Source organism: Physeter macrocephalus, chromosome 5, assembly GCF_002837175.3.
Source record: "Physeter macrocephalus isolate SW-GA chromosome 5, ASM283717v5, whole genome shotgun sequence".
NCBI classification, from domain to species: Eukaryota; Metazoa; Chordata; class Mammalia; order Artiodactyla; family Physeteridae; genus Physeter; species Physeter macrocephalus.
Genome location: NC_041218.1, coordinates 66,992,329 through 67,018,635, shown reverse-complemented (window position 1 = coordinate 67,018,635; position 26,307 = coordinate 66,992,329). Strand labels below are relative to the sequence as shown.

Below are 26,307 nucleotides of genomic sequence, written 5' to 3'. Positions count from 1 at the left end.
TTAGGTATTTTATAATTAAAAAAATTATTACTATTGAGAATAGGATATTTTTTTCAATATCATCTCCAAAGAAAATATATGTTCTTCATTTTCAATATGCACTTTCAAATACTTAATTTTCTTAGCTAATTGTATTAGCTAAACACTTTAAAATAGTGTTCAATAGTATTAAAACTTTGTTTTATCATTGCAGTGGCATGGTCAGCATTGTACTTTATGAAGATTAATTTGTTTTGATCTATAGAATAAATTGGATGAAGAAGGGGTTTAATGGCAGTGGGGAGAACAGTTAGGATCTTATTCCAAAGTCCAGGTAGAGTGAAATGGAGCAAAGAAGCGTTGCAGACCTGAAATTGACAGAACTTGAGGAGTAATTGAAGTCCTGTTGTGGTGGATGAATTTCAGCTGACTTTGAAGTGTTAAATCTAGATGACTGTGCCATTGGTAATTTAATTAACAGATATTGGCAAGAGCTGGAAGATAGGAAATAGTTGAAGTTAGTTAATTTGGATAAGACTATTGAGTTTATAATGCTAGAGGAACATCTAGGTAGAGGCAGTTTGACGGTTACAAGTCTCATGGTATGATCAAGAAAGAAGTAGGCTGAGAACTCAAAAGTCTTAGATTAAATTATACCTCTGACTTTGCCATGAACCAGCAGTTTTATGTTGGATAAACAAGTCAACTGTTCTGAGAGGCAAGAGAGTCAGTTAAATTCTCCAAACATTTATTGAAACTACCATGTGGAAGATATTTTTCTAGGTATTACCGGGGATGAAACCAAAGTGATTTGAAAGGCATCCAAGAGCTGTAATTAACTTAGCTGGATAAAGATGAGTTTAGGAGATAGATGGATGGGGAAGACTAGGTCTTGTTTTGGAACATTGATCCAGTGTAGTGAATATGGTTGGGGATAGGATAATAGGTTAAAATGGAAGATTGGTTCAAATTTATGAGAAAGTTAATGCTCAAACCAAGTGTTTGGATCTTATTTCAGGTCCCTAAGGAAGCATACTTTGTCTTTGACTAGGAAATGGCCTCCATCCTCACTGCATTAGCTCACAGTGTCATCTTTTCTCATATGGATGGCTTCAGTGTCTTCCCATCTACCCCTCCAGTGTGTTCACTCTATTTCATTCTAACTACAGTGAAATGAAGGAATTTTACCTTCGTATTGTGAAAAATCCAATATATGTTGTTGTTTCTCTCAAGAAAATTTAAGTAGATTTCCATTGCTTATAGGATAAAAGCTAAACTCTGAGTATCGCCTACAAGATCATTCATGACCTCCCCTTTCTTCCTTCCCAGACTGTTGCTTCCACTTTCTACTTTATATTTCAGTCATTCCAAACCTATTTACTATGTTCATTCACATATACCTGATCTTGTACATGTTTTACCTTTTGCCTAGAATACTCGCCCTTCCATTATGTTCCTTACTCAGGGCGTGTCTATAAAGAATTGAAACCAATTTTATAGGCATCTTCTTTATGAGAACTGTCTCTGGCCTCCTGTCGTGCTCATCATGGCATTACTCATCTGTGCTACTGTTGTTTCGTATGCACCCTTCACTCATTGGAGTTGAAATACTGTTATTTGTTCACATCTCTTTTCCCCATTAGGTGGACATTCTTGAGAACAGGACTTCTATTATATTTTAACATTTTCATTATTTGGTTTGAGATTTTTCATCTTGGCATTTACTTAAGAGCAGTTATGGGCTCTACAGGTCTTCTTTTAAATCACTAAGTAAGTGTCACTGTAGACAGATCCATGTTAATTGTCTGAATTACTGTCACTTTAGGTTCTAAACACTTTTCTAAACTGAAAAAAAAACCCACATTCACTTGCATAGTATAGGGGAGAAAGAGCTTATCTAAAACAAAAAATCAGTGTAGAGATCAATTCACTCTTTTGGAGGCTATAGGATATTTTTCTAGCTTTTAGCTGAAAAGCACTTTACTCTGATGTTTACAGAAATTTTTAGAAAAATATGTATTGAATCATTTCTACAGTCAAATGCTCACTTGTAGGTTTGCATCACCATTTGTTTCCATCTCAATTTAGGACCACCTTCTACTAGCACATTTATAGAACTGGGACATCTGCTATTCTTGGACACTCAGGCCCATGTAAGAGCCAGCTGCAGCATACATTATTTATTTGAACAGCTGGTTGATTTGTAAGTTTGTAAAAAATTCTCCCTCTAAAAGCATCAACGTATGATTTTTTTATTTTTTATTTTCCTTGTTTGCTTATTGATTTTCTATATACACAAGTTTGTATGAACAGGACCTGGGTAATTAAAATAATAACAGTAAGAAATATCTGAAACGGTGGCATCCACCCCTTAAGTAAAGGAAAAGGATGCATTGGATAAAGGAAAGGGATGGCATTATTTTATGTTCTGGAAGGCACTTATTAATGTATCCAAGTTAAATATAAAAAAACTGTATTTTTATTTATACAAGTACTTATGAGTGGGTCAACCAGTAAAATTGATACATAAAGACTATGCATGGCCTAGTGGCAGGCAAAATTTTAACAGTTAAGCTTTAAAGAAGATTTATCTTCTGATTGGTTCCTACAAATTTTATCAAAAACTGAATTACTTTTAAATCCTAAAATTTCAAGAATTAGAGAACAAAATATTTAAAAAACTGAATATATTTTTCTTCCTAAAGTGATGATATTGTTTGTCTTTGTTACTGTTATAAAGGTACGAGGCAGATACTGTTAAAAACAAACTGATGTTAAAGTGGATTATGTACATATTTATCCTGTGTATTTTTTCAGGATGTTCACTGAAACACAGAGGATGAAAAAAGACTTAAATACCACACAAAGAGTGCTTGAGAAGTCTTTCAGTATAGTGTGCTATATAAATACCTGCTTATTTGTGACACATTCACTTACATTTTTATTTAGCTGAAGCTTAGATTCTGAAACAGTCACTTTGGTGGCTGATTTGTGTGGATCACAACACCACATTATGGGTTATTTCATTACAGTGAGTACCATATTATGTGAGTGCTGATGTTTTTTAAACCATAGATTTTTTATTATATGTGAAAATGAGCAATTTTATTTATTAATACCAGTATTGTTTGTGTGGTGACATATATTGTATAGTCAAATTATGGATTACTCTATTTTGTAATTATCTCATTACATAATTATGATACATGATTATTGTAGAACATTTGGAAAATAGAGAATTCTTAAACAACATATAAAGAGTCCCTTTTTGCCTTGTGGTGTATGTGTCCTTAGTAAGGTATCATGTAGTATATACTGTTAAGAAAATTTTCGTTTAACATATATTAAACATTTCCCATGCCACTGATAACCTTCTGTGATATTATTATTTTTAAAGCATTCATACTATTCATTCGTAAAGATGATCCACAGTTTATTTAACCAGTCCCTATATTTGAACATCCGTATATGTTGAACACACCATCTCTTCTGTAGTGTTCTTCTTCTTCTTCTTCTTTTTTTTTTTTTTTTTTTTTTGTGATACGCGGGCCTCTCACTGTTGTGGCCTCTCCCGTTGCGGAGCACAGGCTCCGGACGTGCAGGCTCAGCGGCCATGGCTCACGGGCCCAGCCGCTCCGCGGCATGTGGGATCCTCCCGGACCGGGGCACGAACCCCTGTCCCCTGCATCGGCAGGCGGACTCTCAACCACTGCGCCACCAGGGAAGCCCTGTTGTGTTCTTTATGTTAGAAGGGGGTCAGCAGAATAGAGACTGTAATGAAGAATATTGGTGATAGACATTTGCTATTATAAGTAAGTCAGCAGGAACATTTAAAAAAAATGAATCTTTCTCATCCCATGATAAAATCCTAATTAAACATTGCTGTAAAGAACAAAGGGAACATCCATTTCAAGTGATATTGATACTTACTGTTGAGGTACTCACCAGAAATTTTGCACTTGTTAATCCTCTTAGCGTTAGCTACAAATTATTGTACACTTTTATAATTCATTTAGTAAGCAAATATATGTTGTGTATAAAAAGTTTTAACGTATCTCAAGAGTAGAAGTTCACCTAAACATAATATAAAAATCAGAACTCTCCCAATTTCACTACCTGGGTGTACGAACAAAGTTTTAAACAATTAATGGCCGCACAAGAAGTATAAGATGGCATTTTGTCCCAACATCACTGGATATCTTGGAAGTTTTTTTGTATTTTACCCAGTCTTTGTTTTTTATTTTTTTTAAAATTATTATTTATTTATTTTTTGTGGTACGCGGGCCTCTCACTGTTGTGGCCTCTCCCGTTGCGGAGCACAGGCTCCGGATGCACAGGCTCAGCGGCCATGGCTCACAGGCCCAGCCGCTCCATGGCATGTGGGATCTTCCCGGACCAGGGCACGAACCCGTGTCCCCTGCATCGGCAGGCGGACCCTCAACCACTGCGCCACCAGGGAAGCCCCAGCTACTATTCTTGATGCCTTTTTTCTGCAAGTATTGCAGGGTTTTCATTTGCATTTTTCGATAGCTTTATCATCATCTATGAGGGAAGAACTGTGCAGACACCGTGTTTCTCAGAAAGTGTGGTTAATTGACACTCTTCCAATTTCAAGCCTACTTTTGTGCAGGTCAAATCTTCTCAGCTACACAGTGGGGATCAGCTTAATTAACACAGCTCTCAGTCACATTCTAGCTTTAAATAGGATTCTCCTTGGTCTATACCTTCTCAACTAAAATCGTATTTCTTTTTTTAAAAAAATATTTATTTATTTGGTTGCACCAGGTCTTAGTTGCAGCAGGTGGGCTCCTTAGTTGCGGCATGTGAACTCTTAGTAGCAGCATGCATGTGGGTTCTAGTTCCCTGACCAGGATCAAACCTGGACCCCCTGCACTGGGAGTGTGGAGTCTTATCCACTGCGCCACCAGGGAAGTCCCTAAAATCATATTTCTTATCCTTTGCTCCTCCAGCCTCAATCTGTATTTTTTGGGAGTAAGTTAGGTAATGGAATACGTGCAAAAAAAAAATTTCTAGAGTTTAATTCTACCAAAATTCATTTTATATGGCCCAACCTCCTTCAGGCAGTAAATGGAATTCTTCAATGTTTTGTTTTTCAAATCATAAAACCTGATTCAGAGTGTAACAGTATGAAGCATCTTTGTATATTTTCCAATATGAAAATTTTTTAATGTTTCATTGAATATCTTCATGATGTTATGAGGGTGTGTAGCAGTGGGGGCCACTTACCTTACCATGTTTTTTGCAAGTCTCCAAATTAGATTTTGTGAATAACCTCTGAGGCATCATAGTAGTACAGCTTCCAAGATAAACTGCATTTTGATTTTTATCTCTCTGCTTTGTCTCTGCCTCTCTTCTAACCTTGTAGACTTTTGCATGTGAAATTCTTCATGGTTCTGCTGGTTTTTTTCCCCTCAACATCTTATCTCTCATTTATCTCAACTTTCATATTTCTAACATCTACTTCTTTCTGCACAATTCTCAGTTCTGCAATCTAGTCATGATATCTATTCTGAAATATCTTGTTGAAGATCACATCCACTTATTTATTTTCCTGTTTCTCAACTAAATATATCTGATCTCTAATTCTATTATTTTTGGCTTATTTCATTAATTTTTCTTTCATTAACTTGCTTTTAGAAATTTGCCATTTCTAACCTTTTTGGTGATCTCATTTTCCTGCTTTTCCAGGGTCGATATATCAGAATCACTTTGGTAGGGAACTTTTGCTTGGGCTCCAAAGACCTGCTAATTCTGTAGGTTCAATGCTGCTTTTTTCCCTGTACTCACTTTTTTTCCCAGACACTATCACTGCTGTTCAATTCATCATTATGTTTCACTTATTAAGGAATACAAGCATTCAAGCTAGCTTCTATATAACTGACTGTCCTCTTAAAGTCACCTCCAAGCACACCAAAAATACATTCTCTTCCTCAAATACACTTTATTTTCCAATCTCAAAGTAAAGCCCCTAATAAATACAGTTTCTTACATACTTTGCTGTTAAAACCATGACTAGATAGATGCTAATCACAGTAGAGCAAATGTAGTCACGAACTGTCCTTGACAGTCCAGATAGAAACTTTCTGCCTTTTTTGAATTCCATGAGCACCTTAGAGATATTGGCATATGTCTGATATATTTTTGTACATGTCTGGCTTTACCTGTAAGATTCTAGAGCAGTGTGTCTCTCGTAGTAGCAGTTAGCCAAATGGGGCTGTTGAGCAGTTGAACTATTAGTCTGAAGTGATGTGCTGTAAGTGTAAAATGCATACCAGATTTTCATGACTTACTATGAATTAAAAACATGTAAAATATCTTAATATTCTCTTATACTGAACCATAAAAGCTACAAGCATACTGCAGCTTTTAGCACACATACAAAAATGTCTGCAGAAATCTTTACTATGTTAATATTAAATCAATTCTGAAGTCACAGAGTTTCCAGAAAAATACCCTAATTGAAAGGAGACCTAGATCATCTGGACTGTAGAGACTTTTAAATTTTTTTCCTTTTCAAGTCTATGTACACAACAAACCAACCGAATCATCTTCCCAAGTTTGAGCTCATTTCTAGTTTTTCACACTCCTTAATGGCCTTGAGGTGGAACAGTAATAAAGAGCAGTTAACTAGTTAAGTCGTGCCTTTGAGGCCTGAACTGTGCAGTTTCTTAGGTAACAGCGATTAACTCAGACCCTGAGAGTTCTTAGGTAAATAAGCATTATTTGATAATGATCCATTCTGGTTGCTTTGTGTCGCATGAAGTCATGATTTTGGCTTATGATACGAGGACTGCTGACAATCTAACGTAGGCACGCTCTCAAATTGGACTTGTGTCTTTCTGGTATAAAATGACCTTGCAGCACCTGATGGACTTTCCCCCCTCTAAAGCCGGGAGCACAGCAGTGTCCACTTGAATGGCAAATTGTGATAAAGTAGCAGGAGCGAAATTGCATAGCATAATCACTGCAATTTTTTATTGAATTGAGCCCTTTGCTCTTTCTCTTGACAGAACAGCTTATTGAATGTGCGTGTGGAAAACAAAGGCAGTAAAGAAAAATACCTTTTTTTTTTTTTTTTTTGCCTGAGAGTAGAATAGAAAGAAAATGTGTCTACTTCCAGAGTGTATTTAAGTGGAAGAACATTTTCAGGTCCAAACAGACTCTTTAGAAATATCATAAAACTGTGCCGCTCAAGGGCAATTCAGTGACTGATGAGGCTTCTGTCTGGCAGCCCTGTCAGCTTGAACAATGGAAGTTTCTTGTGTCCTTTATTCCTGGAAAATAGAGAAATTCTACCAACTAATAAAAATTTTTCATTAAAAGGTAGAAGGATGATTTTAACAGATGGCTAATGTTTTATTTTGTGCATTCAATCATAGAAGGTCTGTCAGCTGCGGCTTAAAGTTTTATAATGAACATGATTTAATCGAAAATCAATTCTTCAGAATTTAAGGTAGAAATTAACAATGGGAATTTCTGGTTTGACTCATAGCTTGAGCATTGGTGCCATTTGGCATATTTGGAGAGAGGCTTCCTGGCTTTTCTTAGCACTCTTGAACTTAATAACCTTTGAAAATAAAATACTGAAATTGTTTAATTTCACAGATTCTTCAGTTTAAAACAGAAACAGTAGTGTTATCACAAAATGTTTTGGTGAAATTTATTGATAGCCTAAAAGCCTCAATATTCAGATATTGGATTTTATTTTCTCGTTACTACCCATTCCAATAGATGATTTATTATATAATATTTTCACTGATGCTGTAATCTCAGCTCATTGTATTTATGAAACCTAGACTTTTGTCATATCTTTTAAATATTCTTGAAAAAAATACAATATTGAAGTGAATATCAAGGGTCTTGGGACTTTTACCCTTTTGTTAAATTTTTTTCCTCTTATGATTTTTGTTAAGAAAATTAAAAACGTTTTGGAATTAAATATATTCTCCATTAATAATAAGTACTTTGATCATGATATTGTTTTTCTAAAAGTTACTTAGCATGAATATAATTTTATAAAGTGTTTTGTTTTGGAATTCTTCCAAGGCGCAAGGAGTAGAAACCATGTTATACTTCAGGCTTGGAAAAGCCTTAGTAAATATATTTTAGAGAAAAAAATCCTTATTTGGCAGAATAGCTGGAAAAGGTGGCAGATATTTATGTTTATCTGTTCTCTGGGAATTCCCTACTGTCCATTTGAACTTCCATTATTACTGATAAATCTTAAATGCAAACTAGTAAGGTCTTAACTCAAAGAAAGTTGGACTTACAGCAATAAGAGTGGCTAAGAAACTAAAGTTTAGCCACTCTTGAATTACCCATTAGCTGTTTTTCACATTTCTCTTTTATTGGTTTTCCAATATCTGTATCTGCTAACTGAATGAAAGAGTTTATTATTGAGCATTGATGTAAAATTAAGAATTTAAATGGAAAGGGCATTAAAATAGCAGAAGATAAGAATTTCATTTCTCTCCCTCCCCCACCAAAGCCTTTGGCTTTATATATTTATATGGTTTTTACAATTTTATTTGTCAGTCTTCAGGACTAATCTTATTTGGGGCTAGGAATGCTAGGATGAATTACACCCTTTTAGATGGTCTCTTTTAGTACTCTGTGTCTTTAGTTCAGTTAGGTAACATATATGTATTGGATTGGCCAAAAGGTTCGTTTGGTTTTTTCCGTAAGATGGTTCTAGTAGCACTTAGTTGTCTTTAACTTCATTTGAAACAGTTTTGTTAGATTGTATGTGACAGCCGTCATATCAGTGTGCATTTTAAAAAAAGAACTATCAAAATTGGTGAATTTTTGTGTAGCCATTTTAATATTGAAGATGGAAGGAAAAAAGCAACATTTTTGACATATTATGCTTTATTATTTCAAGAAAGGTAAAAACACAACCGAAATGCAAAAAAAAAGATTTGTGCAGTGTATGGAGAAGGTGCTGTGACTGATCGAATGTGTCAGAAGTGGTTTGTGAAGTTTTGTGCTGGAGATTTCTCGCTGGACGATGCTCCACGGTCAGGTAGACCAGTCGAAGTTGATAGCAATCAAATCAAGACATGGAGAACAATTAATGTTATACCACATGGGAGATAGCCGACATACTCAAAATATCCAGATCAACTGTTGCAAATCATTTGCCCCAGCTTGGTTATGTGAATCGCTTTGATGTTTGGGTTCCACATAAGTTAAGCAAAAAAAACCTTGACCGTATTTCCACATGCGACTCACTACTTAAACATAACAAAAATGTTCCATTTTTATGACAAATTGTGATGGGTGATGAAAAGTAGATACTGTACAATAACGTGAAATGGAAGAGATCGTGGGGCAAGTGAAACGAACCACCACTAATGACACCAAAGGCCGGTCTTCATCCAAAGAAGGTGATGTTGTATATATAGTGAGATTGGAAGGGAGTCCTCTATTATGAGCTCCTCCCGGAAAATCATATGATTAATTCCAAGAAGTACTGCTCCCAGTTAGACCCACTGAAAGCAGCACTCAGCGAAAAGCATCCAGAATTAGTCAACAGAAAACCCATAATCTTCCATCAGGATAACGCAAGACAGCATGTTTCTTTGATGACCAGGCAAAAAGTATTACAGCTTGGCTGGGAAGTTCTGATTCATCTGCCGTATTCACCAGACATTGCACCTTTGGATTTCCATTTATTTAGGTCTTTACAAAATTCTCTTAATGGAAAAAATTTCAGTTCCCTGGAAGACTGTAAAAAGCACTTGGAACAGTTCTTTGCTCAAAAAGATAAAAAGTTTTGGGAAGATGGAATTACGAAGTTGCCTGAAAAATGGAAGAAGGTAGTGGAACAGAAGCATAAATACGTTGTTCAATAAAGTTCTTGGTGAAAATGAAAAATGTGTCTTTTACTTTTACTTAAAAACCAAAGGCACTTTTTGGCCAACCCAGTAGAAAAGAATTGAATGGTGTGGTAAAAGGTAATGTTATAATCATTCAACTATTGATGGTACTCACAAAGTATAAAGAAAATTTAAGATTCTAATGTATATTTTATCTGATTTACTGATGCATATATTATATCAGCTTTATTAGAAATTGTATTTTGTTTTCTAGACCCAGATTTTATTAAGGTACACAAATAAAATGGAAAGCACTTTCATGTGAAGTGTACAAGCAACCTAAATCTTTAAATGGCTTATTAAACCACACAAAAGTGAAATTAATTTTATCATTTTAATTAGTATTTCTCTATGTAGCAATCATCTTGTACCTGATTTTATACCATCTGTTTGGTGTTTTAAAACTCCTTACTGGTTTACAGTTTCTAATTTGAAGAATAAGTACTACTAGATAATTTTCTAATAATTCCTTATCTCTTGCAAATCAGTGTGAAAGAACAGAAAACTGTGACTTATTGCCTCTCCTGTGCCTTTTACATCAAACGTGCCAGTTTCTGATGGCCTAGATTGTGTAGGATTCTTCTTCTGGTGCATTGTTTCTCAGATTCTGTCCTTAGGCTAGCTTCCTTTCATCATTGAAGCATGTTTCCTTTCCTGCTAACTCAGTTCCATTGTCTGCCTGGAAGGATACAGTTGCTGCAAATGCCCCTGCTGCTATTGTTTTGGCACTGATGGGCTTCTGCTGTTTTGGCATAAATGCTGCATTTACACACTGAGAATAGTTTTCTTGGCATTTGGGAGAACTGTTATTATGAACATGATGAATTCATGAACCAGAGTGTGTTTTTGCACTCTCTATTTTTAATTTACTTAGTGTCTCTGTTATGGTGTCTCAAATAAGCACTCATGATTTATTTTCAGTTTTATTTAGAGCACAGTGTACTTTCAGGTATGCATCCTAACAGGTTTTGTTTTCCTATGATGTTATGTTTTATCTAGTTTATATTTGTCACTTAAAAACTAGTTTTGTTTCTGTTTAGATTTATTTTTTAGTGGTCCCCTCCTTCGCCTCTTCCACTTTCACTATTCTGTAACAACATGCCCCAATCCTCCCACTTGAGTGGTGTCACTCTAGGTCAAGTAGGGAGCCAGGACTTTCATCTCCAAAAGCCAGTAACTAAGACCCCCATTATGTCAATGGAGACCACTTAAAGAGCTTGGACTTCCATTCTCACCAGGGTGTAATGAGGTGTCCCTCCACAACTCACTGGGACGTTGTCAGAGGAGCAACAATGGAGAGGGAAATAGAATCGTGCAATTAGAGGAAAACATAAATAATCTCCATAGTAAAGGTCCGCAGATGGATGTTAGAACTAGTAGGTATAAAATAAACAGGCCTGAAATATCTACATCATCTCCAGTGTCCTCCTCCTACACGTTTATTTAGTAATTAAATAAGGAAGATAGCAGCTATAGAGTGCAGAGTCCTGGCAAGCACCACTTGAACCAGGTTGTCGAGGTCAACATCCCAGTAATACATACCGGCCTCATATACTTGCTATTATAATGCACTGAGAAGGACATAGTGTCTCTCTATGATTTCTCCCTGTAATGCAAAATCTGAGCCTAATCATGAGAAAACATCAGACACTCTAAATTGGAGGACATTCTAAAAAAGTAACTGATCAGTAATCTTCAAAAGTGTCATGAGAGACAGGGGAGGGCTGAAGAAATCACAGACAGGAGGAGACTAATGAATCCTGCCAACGAAATGTTGTGTGGAATCCTGGATGGGATCCTGAAACATAAACATAATGTGAGAGGAAAAATTAATAAGGTCTCAGTATGTTCAAAATATTAGTTAAAATAATATATCAAGGTTAATTTCTTAGTTTTGACAAATACCCTATGGTTAAAATGTTAACATAAGGAGAAGCTGAGTGAAAGGATCTTCTTGGGGTGTAAACTGTACTGTTTTCAAAACTTTTAAATGTGAGTCTAAAATTGTCACAAAATAAGTTAAAAAATTTGGACATTTTTATCTTAAGCTGGTGAAGCAGAACATATTGTGATCAGTAAATTATTTTCTTTAATCATTTCCCAATTCACTGTTTAGTCCCTTTTCTTCCAGTTGTTCTAATCTGCTTATCTGACATTTCCTTAGAAGTAGCTTTGCTTCACACTGTTACTGTTATCAGTGTAGACTGGACTCCTGAAGTTTGCAGAGAAATATCTGAGTAACGTTATTCCCAAGGACCATATAGTTTTTTAAAAAATGTTTAATAAATATAAAAAGTAGGTCATGTATTTTTTTTTTTTTTTTTTTTTTTTTTTGTGGTATGCGGGCCTCCCCCTGTTGTGGCCTCTCCCGTTGGGGAGCACAGGCTCCGGACGCGCAGGCCCAGCGGCCATGGCTCACGGGCCCAGCCGCTCTGCGGCATGTGGGATCCTCCCAGACCGGGGCGCGAACCCGGCTCCCCTGCATCAGCAGGCGGACGCGCAACCACTGCGCCACCAGGGAAGCCCCAGGTCATGTAATTTTAAGGCTATTCAAAAGCATTTAGTTTCTAGGAAAATTGCAGTGGTACAAAACAGTACCTACCTGAAAGGTGGTTATTTTGAGTGTCCATTTGAACTTCTTCAGTTTTTGCTTCAAAGAAATATTTACCCCTTATGTTTGGGTGACTCTGAGGGAATGTTGGATGGATAGTTAGGAGAAAATTTAAATTAAACAACTATTAAGGGCTGGATTACATTATGTTAACATAAAAAGTGAGAAGATAGCATTTTCCATGTTCTATAAAAGTTGTGTTTGTAACATCTGATAGATTTATTTATTTTTTTTTATTTTAGGCAGGTCCAGAAAATTATCAGAGCTTTTCTTGCAGACTCGGCTACAGCTTAGTGAGAAGATGGAGGTGGCACAACTAATGGTAAGTGATGACCCTGCAGTAACGCTTGGTGGTTTACCTAATGCTTTCATGTACATCTCATTTAATTCTCATAACAGTTTCTGAGTAGCTTAAAAGTATGAAAAACCAAGACCACTATTATATTGGAGTGAAGGGGGTAGGGAAGATACTGTTTGCTAGATAAAGCATCTTCTGACCGCTAAGTAGTATAAAATGAGTAGTGAGTCATGTGCAAGGAGCTCAGGTGATTTTACTTTGAACTGTTTCTTTGTAATAAAGACAAAAGAGTTTAATTCGGATGGAACCTAACTTTTTATGGCTTATACATATTTGTTGATTTACTTCCTTTTTCCTCAGCGTTGTGTCTGTCATTTTGCATTTTTGTCTGAGCTTTCCACTAGGTTGTGGAGAACAACCAGCGCAATAATATAAGCCTCAAAAAAACGTGCATTGATTTTGAGTTTATCAAGTTAGCTTAAGAAGTTTATTTCATTATATTGCTGCCCAGCTGAGGTAAAAAGTTACAAGGAATTTTTGAGTCCTTTAAATTTTACAGTTCTAATGGTTATGTAATGGAATCTCATTTGGGGTTTAATTTGCATTTCTCTGATGACCAATGATATTGAGCTAATTTTCATGTGCTTATTTGTCATTTTTGTCTATTGTGGAAGGTCTGGTCAAATAGTTTGTCTACAATTATTGTCAAATAATTTTGATTTGCGTTTATTTTTTATTATTGAATTCTCAGTTCATTATTTTGTCTACCTGTTCTTTGGCAGGAAATATATTAAGAATATTTCTGTTATGTGTGATATGCCTTATTTTCTAAATAGTCTTTCAAAGAGGAGAGTTTTAAATTTTGATATCCAATTTTTCACCTTATGTGTTTTTAGTGTGTACTTCTTATAACCTACCTTAGAAACCTTTGCCTACTCCAGGGTGGCAAATACATCTGTTTTCCTTGGGAATTTGTATAATTTTAACTTTTACATTTAGGTCTATAATTCATGCTGAGTTAATTTTTGGATATGGTAAAACTAAGGTTCAATATTTATATTTTTCCTTATGGGATAACCAGTTCTAGCACCACTTGTTGAAAAGGCTGTCATTTCTCCCACTGAATTGCTCTGGTACCTGTTTTCACAGTCAAATGGCCATGCATACGTGGGTTCATTTCTGGACTCTCTATTTGGTGTCACTGAACTTAGCCTTTTGTCAGTCTCAGGCAGTGAAGATTACTGTAGATTTATAGAAATTTTTGCAATCAAGTAGTGTTAAGACCTCTGTCTTTTTTTTTTTTTTTAAGATTTGGTTTATCTCTTCTAGATACTTAGTATTTCCTTATATATTTTAGAATAAGCCTGACAATTTCTAAAAATAAAAGCCTGCTGCATTTTTGGATAGGATTGTCTTGAACCTACAAATCCATTTCAGGAGAACTTACAATTTAACAATATCAAGCCTTTCTATTAGTAAACACGGTGTGTGTGTGTGTAATATATTATATATATATATATATATATATATATATAAAGTATGTATATAGTGTATATATATAAAGTATAACTTCATAATATATATAGGATCCAGTGTGTATAATATCTCTTTGGAACTTCTTATTTAAGTTCTTAAAACGTGTATCAATATATGAGAAAATATGTGAGTAATTTTAAGAGAAATTCAATATAAAGCAAATTGGTAAACTGTGTCCCCGTGTCCTTGGCTTTTCATAATTGAAAAAAGTCACATTAAGGTTCCTTATGCCAGTGAGAAAATGTTTCAAAAAATAGGAAACGATGCGCAAAATTTGTTCATTATAGGGGTTAGGCCTGAAAAGAACTAGGGAACAAGGAAGATTCTCAGAACCAGACCCTAACCTGCATTTTGGCTTTTCATCCCAAGAACTTTCCTATTTATATCTTTTGCTGCATACTGGTTTGCTCAAAATCTTCCTGAAAGTTCTTTTTCTTTCTCTCTTCATATCCTCTTATTGCTTTGTGACATATATGGAATACGTAGCTCTTTTCAGTCTATTTAAATAGGGACTCCAGGTCCATACCGTGCTTAACCTTCCCTGCCTGCTCCAGTCTCAAGTTGATTTTCATGTATTCATAACCACATTTCTGCATTATTACAGTATCCTGGAATATGATTTGTTTGGCTTGGAGCTATGTGTTCATTCATAATAGCTTGGTTATTGCATTATACATTTTCACTTAAGCAAGTTTGTTACATGCTGTCATGTACATGTGTTTAATTATAAAGACAGGAAAAAATAGAGTTGAGTAGGTCTTTTTATTCTTGTCATAGTTTTTCATTTCTCTACGTGACATACCGGTCTTACATCAACACCAATCAATTACAAGTGACTGGGCTTCCCTGGTGGTACAGTGGTTGAGAGTCCGCCTGCCGACGCAGGGGACACGGGTTCGTGCCCCGGTCCGGGAAGATCCCACATGCCGCGGAGCGGCTGGGCCCGTGAGCCATGGCAAAAAAAAAAAAAAAATTACAAGTGACTGCTGTGCTGTATGGCGAAAGACTGAGAAGCTGCTTCTCTACTTATTGGTTAAAAAGTGGCATAATCAATTAGCAGTGTCTATCAGGGTCTTGGGTGGGAGCTGCCAGTGTGTCAAACCTGCATTGTATTATTTGCCCCAAATGTGGGCCTATTCCTTTGCTAGTCCTCGTTTCATAAACATGGTTCAGAAACTAATTGTAATGTTATTATCTCATTCTAGGTTTAGCATTTCTAATATTCTTACGGCATACAACAATGCTGTAGTAATTAATTTTGGTTTCATCTGAGCATTTCTTTAATCATTGCATTTCCATTTCAAACCAAGCTTATTCTTTGTTTCTGTTTTTTTCCTATCTACGTATCTGTCTTTCTGTCTGTATATCAATTTATCTGTCTATTTGTCTATCTCTTTATCTATCTATCTGTAATGGATAGAAAAAAAATCAGTCCTTCATCACAGATAGTTTGTGAAGCCCTGGGCCAGAGAGCATTGATTAACTTAAATGGCATCCCACATTTATAACCTAATATGAAATTATAACAAATTATAACCTAAATATGAAATCTTTGAAATGTGATTCGTAGTTAGCCCCAATTATTTTATGTTAAATTTTTTATGTTATGTGGAAATCATTGTTAGGGACTGTTTTTTCCCTTACCTTCTTGACACCCACATTGTTTCAGGTCTATTGACTCTGTACTTTGGCTTTGTTTTGCTGTTTCCATGCATGGATACCTCAAATAGTTTAAGACTTGACTACAGATTTTAAATGCGTTGTTAAATGAAAATAGTCTGTCCTAGAGCAAAGACTTTAATCATCAGTATTCACACACAAGTTTTTACTGAATTACTGGATTCTAGGTATAGAGGTAATACAATGATATCAGTCTTTTTTTTTTTTTTTTTTTTTTTTTTTTTTTATCGGCAGGCGGACTCTCAACCACTGCGCCACCAGGGAAGCCCTGATATCGCTCTTTAATGGACAAAGTTTATTTTATGGTTAATACTTGCCTAATTAAAAACATTTTACCTATCTGAATAATTTTTCTGACAGGTGAATTATGTGACAAAGAGGTCTATGGATAATTATTAATTGCTTTGGCATAGCTCATAATTAGTGATTGCTTGTTTCAAGCCTTATACATTATTTTATTTCTGTGTTGTTAATAAGACTTAAAAATTAAATGTATTTAAACACCCTTAGGAAAGATATTTCTTCATTTTATTATTACCTAAGACAGTTTTGTGTTAAACATTTGATGACTCTAAGTTAAAACATTGCTCTAGTTTCCTATTCAAATAAGTGAGTACAAAGGATATTATGTTTAAGGCCTTTCTTACTAACTTCCATATAAAATTTAGCAAATTGCTGTGTAGAAATTACCTTTTATTTATGAACCAATTTTATTAGGATTTCAATTTCAATTTTCTATATTTCTCACCAAATAGTAAAAACATTTTGTCAAATATTTTGATTCATTTTAAATCTAAGCTGGACGAAAGCTGGGCAACTTGGTCTCCATGTTCTTGTCCCTTCTTTAAATCATATTTAGTGTGATTTAGTTCATCCTAGTATGATTTCTTTTTCTTTTTAGTAAATCTGATCTTTCAGCCACATTTTCTCATTTAGGTTACTGAACTAAGACATGTTTATCAGTATCTTTTTATGTCTATTATCATACTTTCATTGAATTTTTAGCTAACATGGATTTCATGTTTTACTTGACTATTAATGTACTGATCTACTTTTAAAATCCATTACCTTTGATATTTTTAATTACCTAAATGCTTTTAAATCTCTGAATCATGTTAAGGTCAACTATATATTATGAAGTTTAAAGTTCAATGCTACAATTCTTTCTAGAATTAAACATTAATTCTACAGTATTCTTAGAAATATTTATGATGATGTATCCTTGTAAGCACTCAAAACATATTAATTATCACAAATTAAATAATCTAAAAATGTGTAAAGCAAAATAGCTCCTATTCCCTGACACACTGAAAACCTTAATTCTTTGAGGAAATCGGTTCTCATGTACCATTCTACGTCACTCTTTACACACGTACAATTATAAGCACACCTAATTTTCCTTTATTAACGAAAAATTGATACATTACATTCTAACTTCCTTTTTTACTTAGTGCAGCAGATAATTAACGCAGCCAATAATTTATAAATAAGACACAGTTTCTGAAATACTTATATCCCTTATTACGTTCTTCTTAACGCAAAAGACAAAGGAATGAAACATGTTCTTGGCTATTCTAGTAAAAAAAGAAAGATCCTTAAAAGCAAAGTCCAAACCACATTGTGAAGAAATAATGAAATTATGTCTTCAAATATGTTCTTTGTTCCTTTCTCTCACTCTTTTGCTTCTGGGGCCCCAGTAATGCAAATGCTTTTATGCTTGATATTGTCATAGAAGTATCTTAAACTGTTCTCATTTCTTTTTCTTTTTTTCTGCTTGGCTTCAGTTATTTCCACTACTCTGTCGTCCAACTTGTGGATCCATTCCTCTGTATCACCTGGTCTACTGTTGATTTCTTCTAGTACATTTTTTATTTCATTTATTGTATTCTTCATCTCTGGTTCTTCTTTATATTTTCTAGTTCTTTATTAAAAACTTCTAACTTCCTGTTCTTTTTATCCAATCTTCTCCTGAGTTCTTTGAACATCCTTATGATCATTACCTTGAACTCTTTATTGGGTAGATTGCTTATCTCCACTTCGCCTAGTTCTTCTGGGGCTTTTATATTGTTCCTTTGTTTGGATCATATTTTTCTGTTGCTTCGTTTTGTGTAACTTGCTGTTTTAATTTCTGTGTATTGGAAAAGTTGGTTACATTTCCTGACCTTAGAAAGGTGGCCTTTTGTAGGAGATGTCCTGTGAGTCCCAGCAATACATTCTTCTCTAGTCTCCAGAGCTATATGCTCTAAGGCTGCCCTTTATGAGAGCTTTGTAGGTCCTTGTGTTGTGGCAGGCTAACAACTCTGGGAAGTCTGGTAGGCATTTCTGGCCTCTGGTCTGGTTGATTACCAGGCTCTGCCTCGTGGGGAAGCTGCTGGTGGGCAGGGGACTGGGTCATGAAGTGGCTAGCTACAGGGCCCAGGAGGGTTCTGGGGCAAAATGCTGGTTCATTGGTGTGTGAGGCCGGTCCTGGGACTAGTGCTGGCCCATTGCTGGGCCCTATGGTCTTTGGCTGCTGGGTCTTGGTGGTCTCAGGGTTAGTGCTGGAGCACTGGTGTTCAGGACTGGGTCCTGGGCCCACTATTGGACAGAGTCATGTCCTGGGAAGGCTATTGGGTCAGGGAGTCTAAAGGCAGCTCACCTGCTAGTGGGTGAGTCTAGCTCTCCTGAAAGTAAGGCTCACTGACCTTCAAAGCTAAACATTTCAGGGGCTCATCTTCCCAGTGCAGGACCCCCAGGCTGGGAAGCCCAGTGTGGGGCTAGAACCCCTCACTTCTTGGGGAGAATCTCTGCAATTGTAATTATCCTTCTGTTTGTGGGCTGCCCATTTGGGAGTATGGGTTCTAACTACACTGTTTCTCTACCTGTTTTACCTGTCTCATTGTGGTTCCTTCTTCATATCTTTAGCTGTAGGAGATCTTTTCTGGTCTTTCTTACAAACAGTTTCTCTGTAAATAGTTGTAATTTTGGTGTGCCTATGGGAGGAGTTGAGTTCAGGGTTTTCCTACACCACCATCTTGACCACTCCCCCCAAGCTTGGTTAATTTTTTATGAAACAAAATACCTGATGAAAAGCAATGATCTGCTTTCTCATTCCTTTCTTCCAAAATCTGTATCTTGTTGCAGAAACTTAGAGCACAAATAAAACAGGGAACTTGACACTTATCCCTTTATAACTCTTGAGATTACTTCATGAGGTAAGTAAAGTCCTTGATGTTTTTCAGTAATGAATGAGCCAACACCATTTCTGGGGCATGAATAAAGAGAGGAAAAGAATATAGCATGCTTTGCAAATTACTACTGAACAAGGAAAAAGAGATGATGTCTGAAAAGCTCAAAAGAAACATATACTTCATTATAAGTGCCTGAAAAAGAAAAAGTAAGGATCAGTTTGTTACTTTTAATAGAGTACAATAAATCTTGCCCTCTTGGGGTGGAGATAAAAATGTATAAAGGGTATATAGGATGACAAAAATGAGAATGAGAAAGGGAGACAAAGTCAAGGAAGAAGAAACAAAAACCCAGTACCAGATATAGAATCCACCCTGGAAGAAGTTAAAAGTAAGACTGATGCAATAGAAATCAATTTGTAAAATGGAACACAAGCAACCAAGAGAAGCTATCCCAAACTGCAAAGAATGCCGGAGATGAAAAATGACTGACGTGGAAGACAGAGAATAGAAGACATTATATGGATGTGTAGTGTTACTGAAGAGGGACTTAGTAAAAACAAACAAAATATAATCAAAGGAAAGAATAAAACTCTGTTGGGATGAAGAAACATCTTTATATGTGGATCAAAAGCAACCTCTGTCTTAGACAGTCAATAAAAAAATGCTTCAAACTGAGAAGTTACACCCACATTTCTTAACCAAAATGATTAAGAAAATTTCTATGTGATTCAAAGAAGTAAACATGTTAACCTACAAAGGAAAACCAGGCTGTTATCTGACTTCTCTTGTGCACTGTTAAGTGCCAGGAAATGATAGAGTTATGTATGTAGTTTTTAGTGAAAAGGTTTGAAAAGAATAAAGAAAGTAACATTGACATTTTCAGATAGGCAAGCCCTGTTTTAAAAACTGAGGTCTAAGAAAAAATAATCTGTTCAAAAATGGGGAAATAATGGAAACAGAATCTCTAGTCCCAAAATTTCATGAAGTTATTTAAAACTATTTTTGTGAAAAAGAAATAATGCATAAAGCATAGTATAACAGTAAATTGACTTCAAAATCCCAAAACATTAATTAAGCTTGGAAAGAATAAAACTTTGCTCAATGCCTTCTGGGCCCCATGACACCGAACTGGGATGCCCTGGCCCTGCCACTTGAGGGAGGTGACATTAAGGTTAATATTTTAAGGATTGAATTTGAAGGAATCTCATTTTGAGAAACTTTAAAAATTAGCAGTTATATAATTTAAAAGATAATATACCTTTAACAATGGATAAAAATTTTAAAAAATCATATGTGAGAGAAATAAAACATTGGAAGCACAATAGTAGTAAATATATATGTGAATAGCTTAAACTTCTTACAAAAAATATCTCTGGATAATAATAATTTCTAAGTCTGTTCAACTCATGATTTGCATACTTAAGACAAAATAACATAGTATGATAAATATTCAAGAAAGAATGAATTTGTATAATGAATGGAAAAAAATATTAAATACAGATGTGCTTCCAAGAAGGAACAGCCCTGGTAAAGCTGAGCTTTGAGTTGGGAACCGAAAGGATCACTCCCTAGGAATAAAAATGAGAAAGAAATAGATTATCCATCACTAAGACTGAAGCTCAACTAGTCTTCTTAGTCTCTGATTAAGATTATTTGGAAAGTCCGGTTCCCTAGATCCCTGGCAGAAACATTTACATCCTCTAAAGAGAAAGATACTACCATAGTTCCCCCTTATCTGTAGGGGTTACTTCCCAAGACCCCCAGTGCATGACTGACACCAGGGAGAGTATCAAACCCTATATAGACCTTTTTTTTTTTCCCTATACATACATACACATGATAAAGTTTAATTTATAAATCAAGCACAGTAAGAGAATATCTGAATTGCCAACATCACCACTCTTGCACTTTGGGGCCATTATTAAGTAAAATAAAAGTTACTTGAACACAAGCGCTATGATACTGAGACAGTTGATCTGACAACCAAGACAGCTACCACGTGGGTAACGGGTGAGTAGTTTTTACAGCATGGGCATTCTGGACAAAGGATGGTTTACGTTCCAGGTGGGACAGAGTGGGATGGTGAGTGATTTCATCACGCTTCTCAGCATGGTGTGCAATTAAAGCTTCTGCATTGTTTATTTCCTGAATTTTCTATTTAATATTTTTGGATTGCAGTTGCCTCTGATTGATGGAAACTATGGAAAACAAAACCACAGATATGAGGGGATTATGCTATCATCTAGATCTTAAGTATTTTTACTTTTTAGATCTTTGTTAGCATTTCTAATGGGAAAATTCTTTCTCATATTTACTAGTGTGTATTCTTTCCCTTATATTCTATTTTATTACATGTATATTGTTAAAGGAGATGATGGTAAAGGTAATCATTATTAGCTCTAATTTGTTTTTTATATTTATTGAACAATTCAATTAAAATCAGTTTTCAGTTTTATTCACCATCATTGCCCATGAGATGAGCTCTGGAGAGATATGGGTGGGGGAGAGGCAGAGCTGAGTGTTATCAGCCTACAGGTGGTAAAAGAAAACTTGAATATGAAAATATTCTTCCACAGACAAAATGCAGAGTAAGCAGAGGGCTGAGATAGTCTTTCTCCCAAAGAGCAGATTTCTTCTTGAATAGAAAATCTAATTTCTAGATTGACTGTAGGGTAAATCAAATCAGTCTTTTGCCAAATAACCATGAAAGCAGTTTGCTAATTTAACCTACTATCTGTGTTGAACAATCCACCCCAATTTTTATCTGACCTCGAGAGGCTAGACAATAAATAGATTTCATAGTGAAGAGATTTTAATTTTCAAGGTAATTCCTTGTTAGTCCCTGCTGAGAAGGACATCTATTCTTTTGAACTTTCATATGCTTAACTGAGTATGACTGCTATTTTCTTATTTTGCAGATTTCACATAGCTTATTGTGAACTTTAGAAAGCATCATAAACTTGTTGTATTGGCACTACCTCTTTTATTACTTGTATTTTTTATATGTAAACTGAAAATATATTAATTTCCCCATTCCAATTCACTTCTGTTAAATCTTCCTCCCATGATGTGTTCTATATAATCAGAAAGCCAGTGATAGCAAAGAAATTAAAGACAGGTGCAAAATATAATTCAAAACATTCATCACACTATCAGTTTACATCTAAAGGTACATTACCCACCCGGGCCCACTTCTTGAAGCAGTTGTGTACTTTATGTTTTGTGTTTGGTCATTAAAACTTCTTTCTAAGTACCTAGGGATCTGTTGGGACCTGTATTTGTCACTTTGGTTCCCTTTAACTCTTTTTGTTGTCTGTGTGAAAATATTGTAGAATGGAAGCAGCTGTCCAGATTGCCATTAGGGGCCCACTCCCAAAGATTTCTTCCTTGAGCGAAGGAAGCCATTGCAGGTGCCCTTCACTCCAGGAATTTGTGCCTTGAAGAACCAAGTGTCAAAAGTGAAATTAAGTGACAGGATAAAGTGTGGCAAACTCCAGTAGTGCCAGGTCAATAGAAATCACAGCATGCTTTTAGGTAAATTTCTTGCTTTCAAATATGGAGAAGTCCAAAATCTGTTTCAGAAACCCTAAATTTAAAACTGAGTTTTTTCTTGTGGCTATTATACTATTTTCATTTGCTTTCCACTTATTATTGTTAGTATTCATTTCACATCATCAAAGTCAATAAATTCCATTATAATATTCTGTTATATTGCTAATTGCTTACTCTTTAGATATTTGTAATCATTACTGTGATTTCAGGAGGATATTTTAAAGACAAACCTAGGAAAATGTAGATTTTTTGATATTGAATTAACTCAAGCTTTATCAGTTTGTTTCAGGTAATTTATTTGGTAATAACCAAATTTATTATACAAATCTATAAATGTCACTTCAGTGCTGCTAACATCCACTTTCTTTTCACCATGTTAGCTGGCTTTATAATATTTTTCTGTTTTTTTTTCCCATGCAGACATCTTTATTACAACTTTTCAAACAAAACCTTTACATAAATATTATATAAAATATTTAAGCTAGGTTTAAAAGTCAACATGACTAATATGATAGTTGATGCATTAAAGGTAAAATATATAGTAATGGCAGGCTGGTGGTTTGAGCAGTGAATTATTGAAGACTGTTAATGTTTTGGGCTTTTACCTCTGGGTACTTGGTCATAGCTCTGTCCAGACAGCAATATTTGCAAGCTTTCTAGGCCAGATGGTACAGCAAGGAATTTTAGGGAGGAGAAAAAAAAACCCAACAAAAATACAAGCGTTTAAAAAAATTTTCTTGTTTGTTACTTTAATTAGAATAATACAAATTCCAAGCTATTAAGTACTGATTAAATTTATGTGATCAGAAATTGGCAATTTCTTTTTTTTTTTTTTTTTTTTTTTGTGGTACGCGGGCCTCTCACTGTTGTGGCCTCTCCCGTTGCGGAGCACAGGCTCCGGACGCGCAGGCTCAGCGTCTATGGCTCACGGGCCTAGCCGCTCCGCGGCATGTGGGATCTTCCCGGACCGGAGCACGAACCCGTGTACCCTGCATCGACAGGCGGATTCTCAACCACTGCGCCACCAGGGAAGCCCGGCAATTTCTTTTTTTATTTCAGTATAGTGGTTAGGTTAGGTTGAAAGATGCAGAAAAAATTAAAATACTCATGATTATCTCTTTTTTAAATTAAATTGTTATTTATAGGCATTGAAATGAAGATAATGTTTAAATGAGTTTTAGGAGTTTATATAGTATTTCAAATGAATGAAACTTAGATATAAATGGTAGCTAAGTAAATTGAATCTAGCTCTTCTGAGATTTCACTTGCCTCCTAGTCTAGAAAAAACATGCTGAACTGCGATTCAGATAACCAAAGTTTGGCTTTCAACTCTGTTTTCAAATCAGTCACTCCTTTACCAAGTATATTATCAAATTATTCAACACAGAGATACTGTCTCCCTAAAATTTGTAAAGTTGATACACTCTGATGCAAAGTATAGAAAGTCAAGGCCTTATTTAACATCTTAATTTTGAATATTTATTATTGGAATTTGCTACAGGTGCTTTGTTTAAATAAAACCAGTGTGGGTTGTTTAAATAAAAAATTTACTTTCAGTAGTAAATAATATTTAAATCATATTAATGATAAAGTGACTTTTTGGAAGGTAGGGTTTAACAAATTTTTCGTTGTTATTATAGCAAGCTTTTATCTTAAATTTCTTTGATAAATATAATTGTGCCTTTATCTAACATTTATATTTTAAGTAAATATAAATGCAAAGGCAAAACGGCCAATTTTATTAAAACTTAGAGGTCCTGAAGATGAAGTAATATAAAAATAGAAACTGACACTACTGGCATAAATTTTCAGTGCTAATTAAGCTGTGGTCTGCTGGTTCCCATATGGTTTGCTTGGTTGCCATGATCACTGTTCTGTTATCTCCAGGGCTTAAAGGAGATATGAAAATAAGTGGAGGCCCATGTACCCATGGCCTAATGAGAACTGGGCAGTTAGCGTAAGCAAAAATTTAGCACTTCTCCTTTCTGTTTCCTTATATCATATTGTTTTTAATATGTTTTGAGTGACACGTCAAATATTTCTTCTTTAAGCAAATATCTTTACCTGTTGGTAAAATAGTTAAACTCAAGAAATATTGATAAGGATCTATTATATACAATGTACTGTGCAAGGTAATGGGGAAACAACTAATGTGGTCCCTGTTCTCAAGGAGGTTCTAGTAACAGAAAGTATAGGTATGTGAACATATAATTATTTTATATGCTAGTTCATTGTTGTTTTCTTTCTTTTTTCTTTTTTAACATCTTTATTGGAGTATAATTGCTTTACAATGGCGTGTTAGTTTTTGCTTTATAACAAAGTGAATCAGTTATACATATACATATGTTCCCATATCTCTTCCCTCTTGCGTCTCCCTCCCTCCCACCCTTCCTATCCCACCCCTCTCGTGGTCACAAAGCACAGAGGTGATCTCCCTGTGCTATGCGGCAGCTTCCCACTAGCTATCTAATTTACATTTGGTAGTGCATATATGTCCCTGCCACTCTCTCACTTCGTCACAGCTTACCCTTCCCCCTCCCCATGTCCTCAAGTCCATGCTCTAGTAGGTCTGTGTTTTATTCCTGTCCTACCACTAATCTCTTCATGACATTTTTTTTTCTTAGATTCCATATATATGTGTTAGCATACGGTATTTGTTTTTCTCCTTCTGACTTACTTCACTCTGTATGACAGACTCCAGGTCTATCCACCTCATTACAAATAACTCAGTTTCATTTCTTTTTATGGCTGAGTAATATTCCATTGTATATATGTGCCACATCTTCTTTATCCATTCATCTGTTGATGGACACTTAGGTTGCTTCCATGTCCTGGCTATTGTAAATAGAGCTGCAATGAACATTGTGGTACATGACTCTTTTTGAATTATGGTTTTCTCAGGGTATATGCCCAGTAGTGGGATTGCTGGGTTGTATGGTAGTTCTGTTTTTAGTTTTTTAAGGAACCTCCATACTGTTCTCCATAGTGGCTGTATCAATTTACATTCCCTCCAACAGTGCAAGAGGTTCCCTTTTCTCCACACCCTCTCCAGCATTTATTGTTTGTAGAATTTTTGAGGATGGCCATTCTGACCGGTGAGAGGTGGTACCTCATTGTAGTTTTGATTTGCATTTCACTAATGATTAATGATGTTGAGCGTTCTTTCATGTGTTTGTTGGCAATCTGTATATCTTCTTTGGAGAAATGTCTACTTAGGTCTTCTGCCCATTTTTGGATTGGGTTGTTTGTTTTTTTGTTATTGAGCTGCATGAGCTGCTTGTATATTTTGGAGATTAATCCTTTGTCAGTTGCTTCATTTGCAAACATTTTCTCCCATTCTGAGGGTTGTCTTTTCATCTTGTTTATGGTTTCCTTTGCTGTGCAAAAGCTTTTAAGTTTCATTAGGTCCCATTTGTTTATTTTTGTTTTTATTTCCATTTCTCTAGTGGTGGGTCAGAAAGGATCTTGCTGTGATGTATGTCATAGAGTGTTCTGCCTATGTTTTCCTCTAAGAGTTTTATAGTGTCTGGCCTTACATTTAGGTCTTTAATCCATTTTGAGTTTTTTTTTGTGTATGGTGTT

At 35.4% G+C, this 26,307-nt stretch overlaps 1 long non-coding RNA gene across 1 annotated transcript in view; it reads left to right on the top strand.

Annotated features, from left to right (window-relative positions):
• LOC129392139 (uncharacterized) overlaps nt 1–26,307 on the top strand; it is a 215,771-nt gene that overhangs the window by 169,996 nt on the left and 19,468 nt on the right. The window contains exon 3 of the long non-coding RNA XR_008617422.1: nt 12,732–12,811. This is a non-coding gene — a long non-coding RNA (uncharacterized lncRNA). The remainder of the gene's footprint in view (nt 1–12,731; nt 12,812–26,307) is intronic.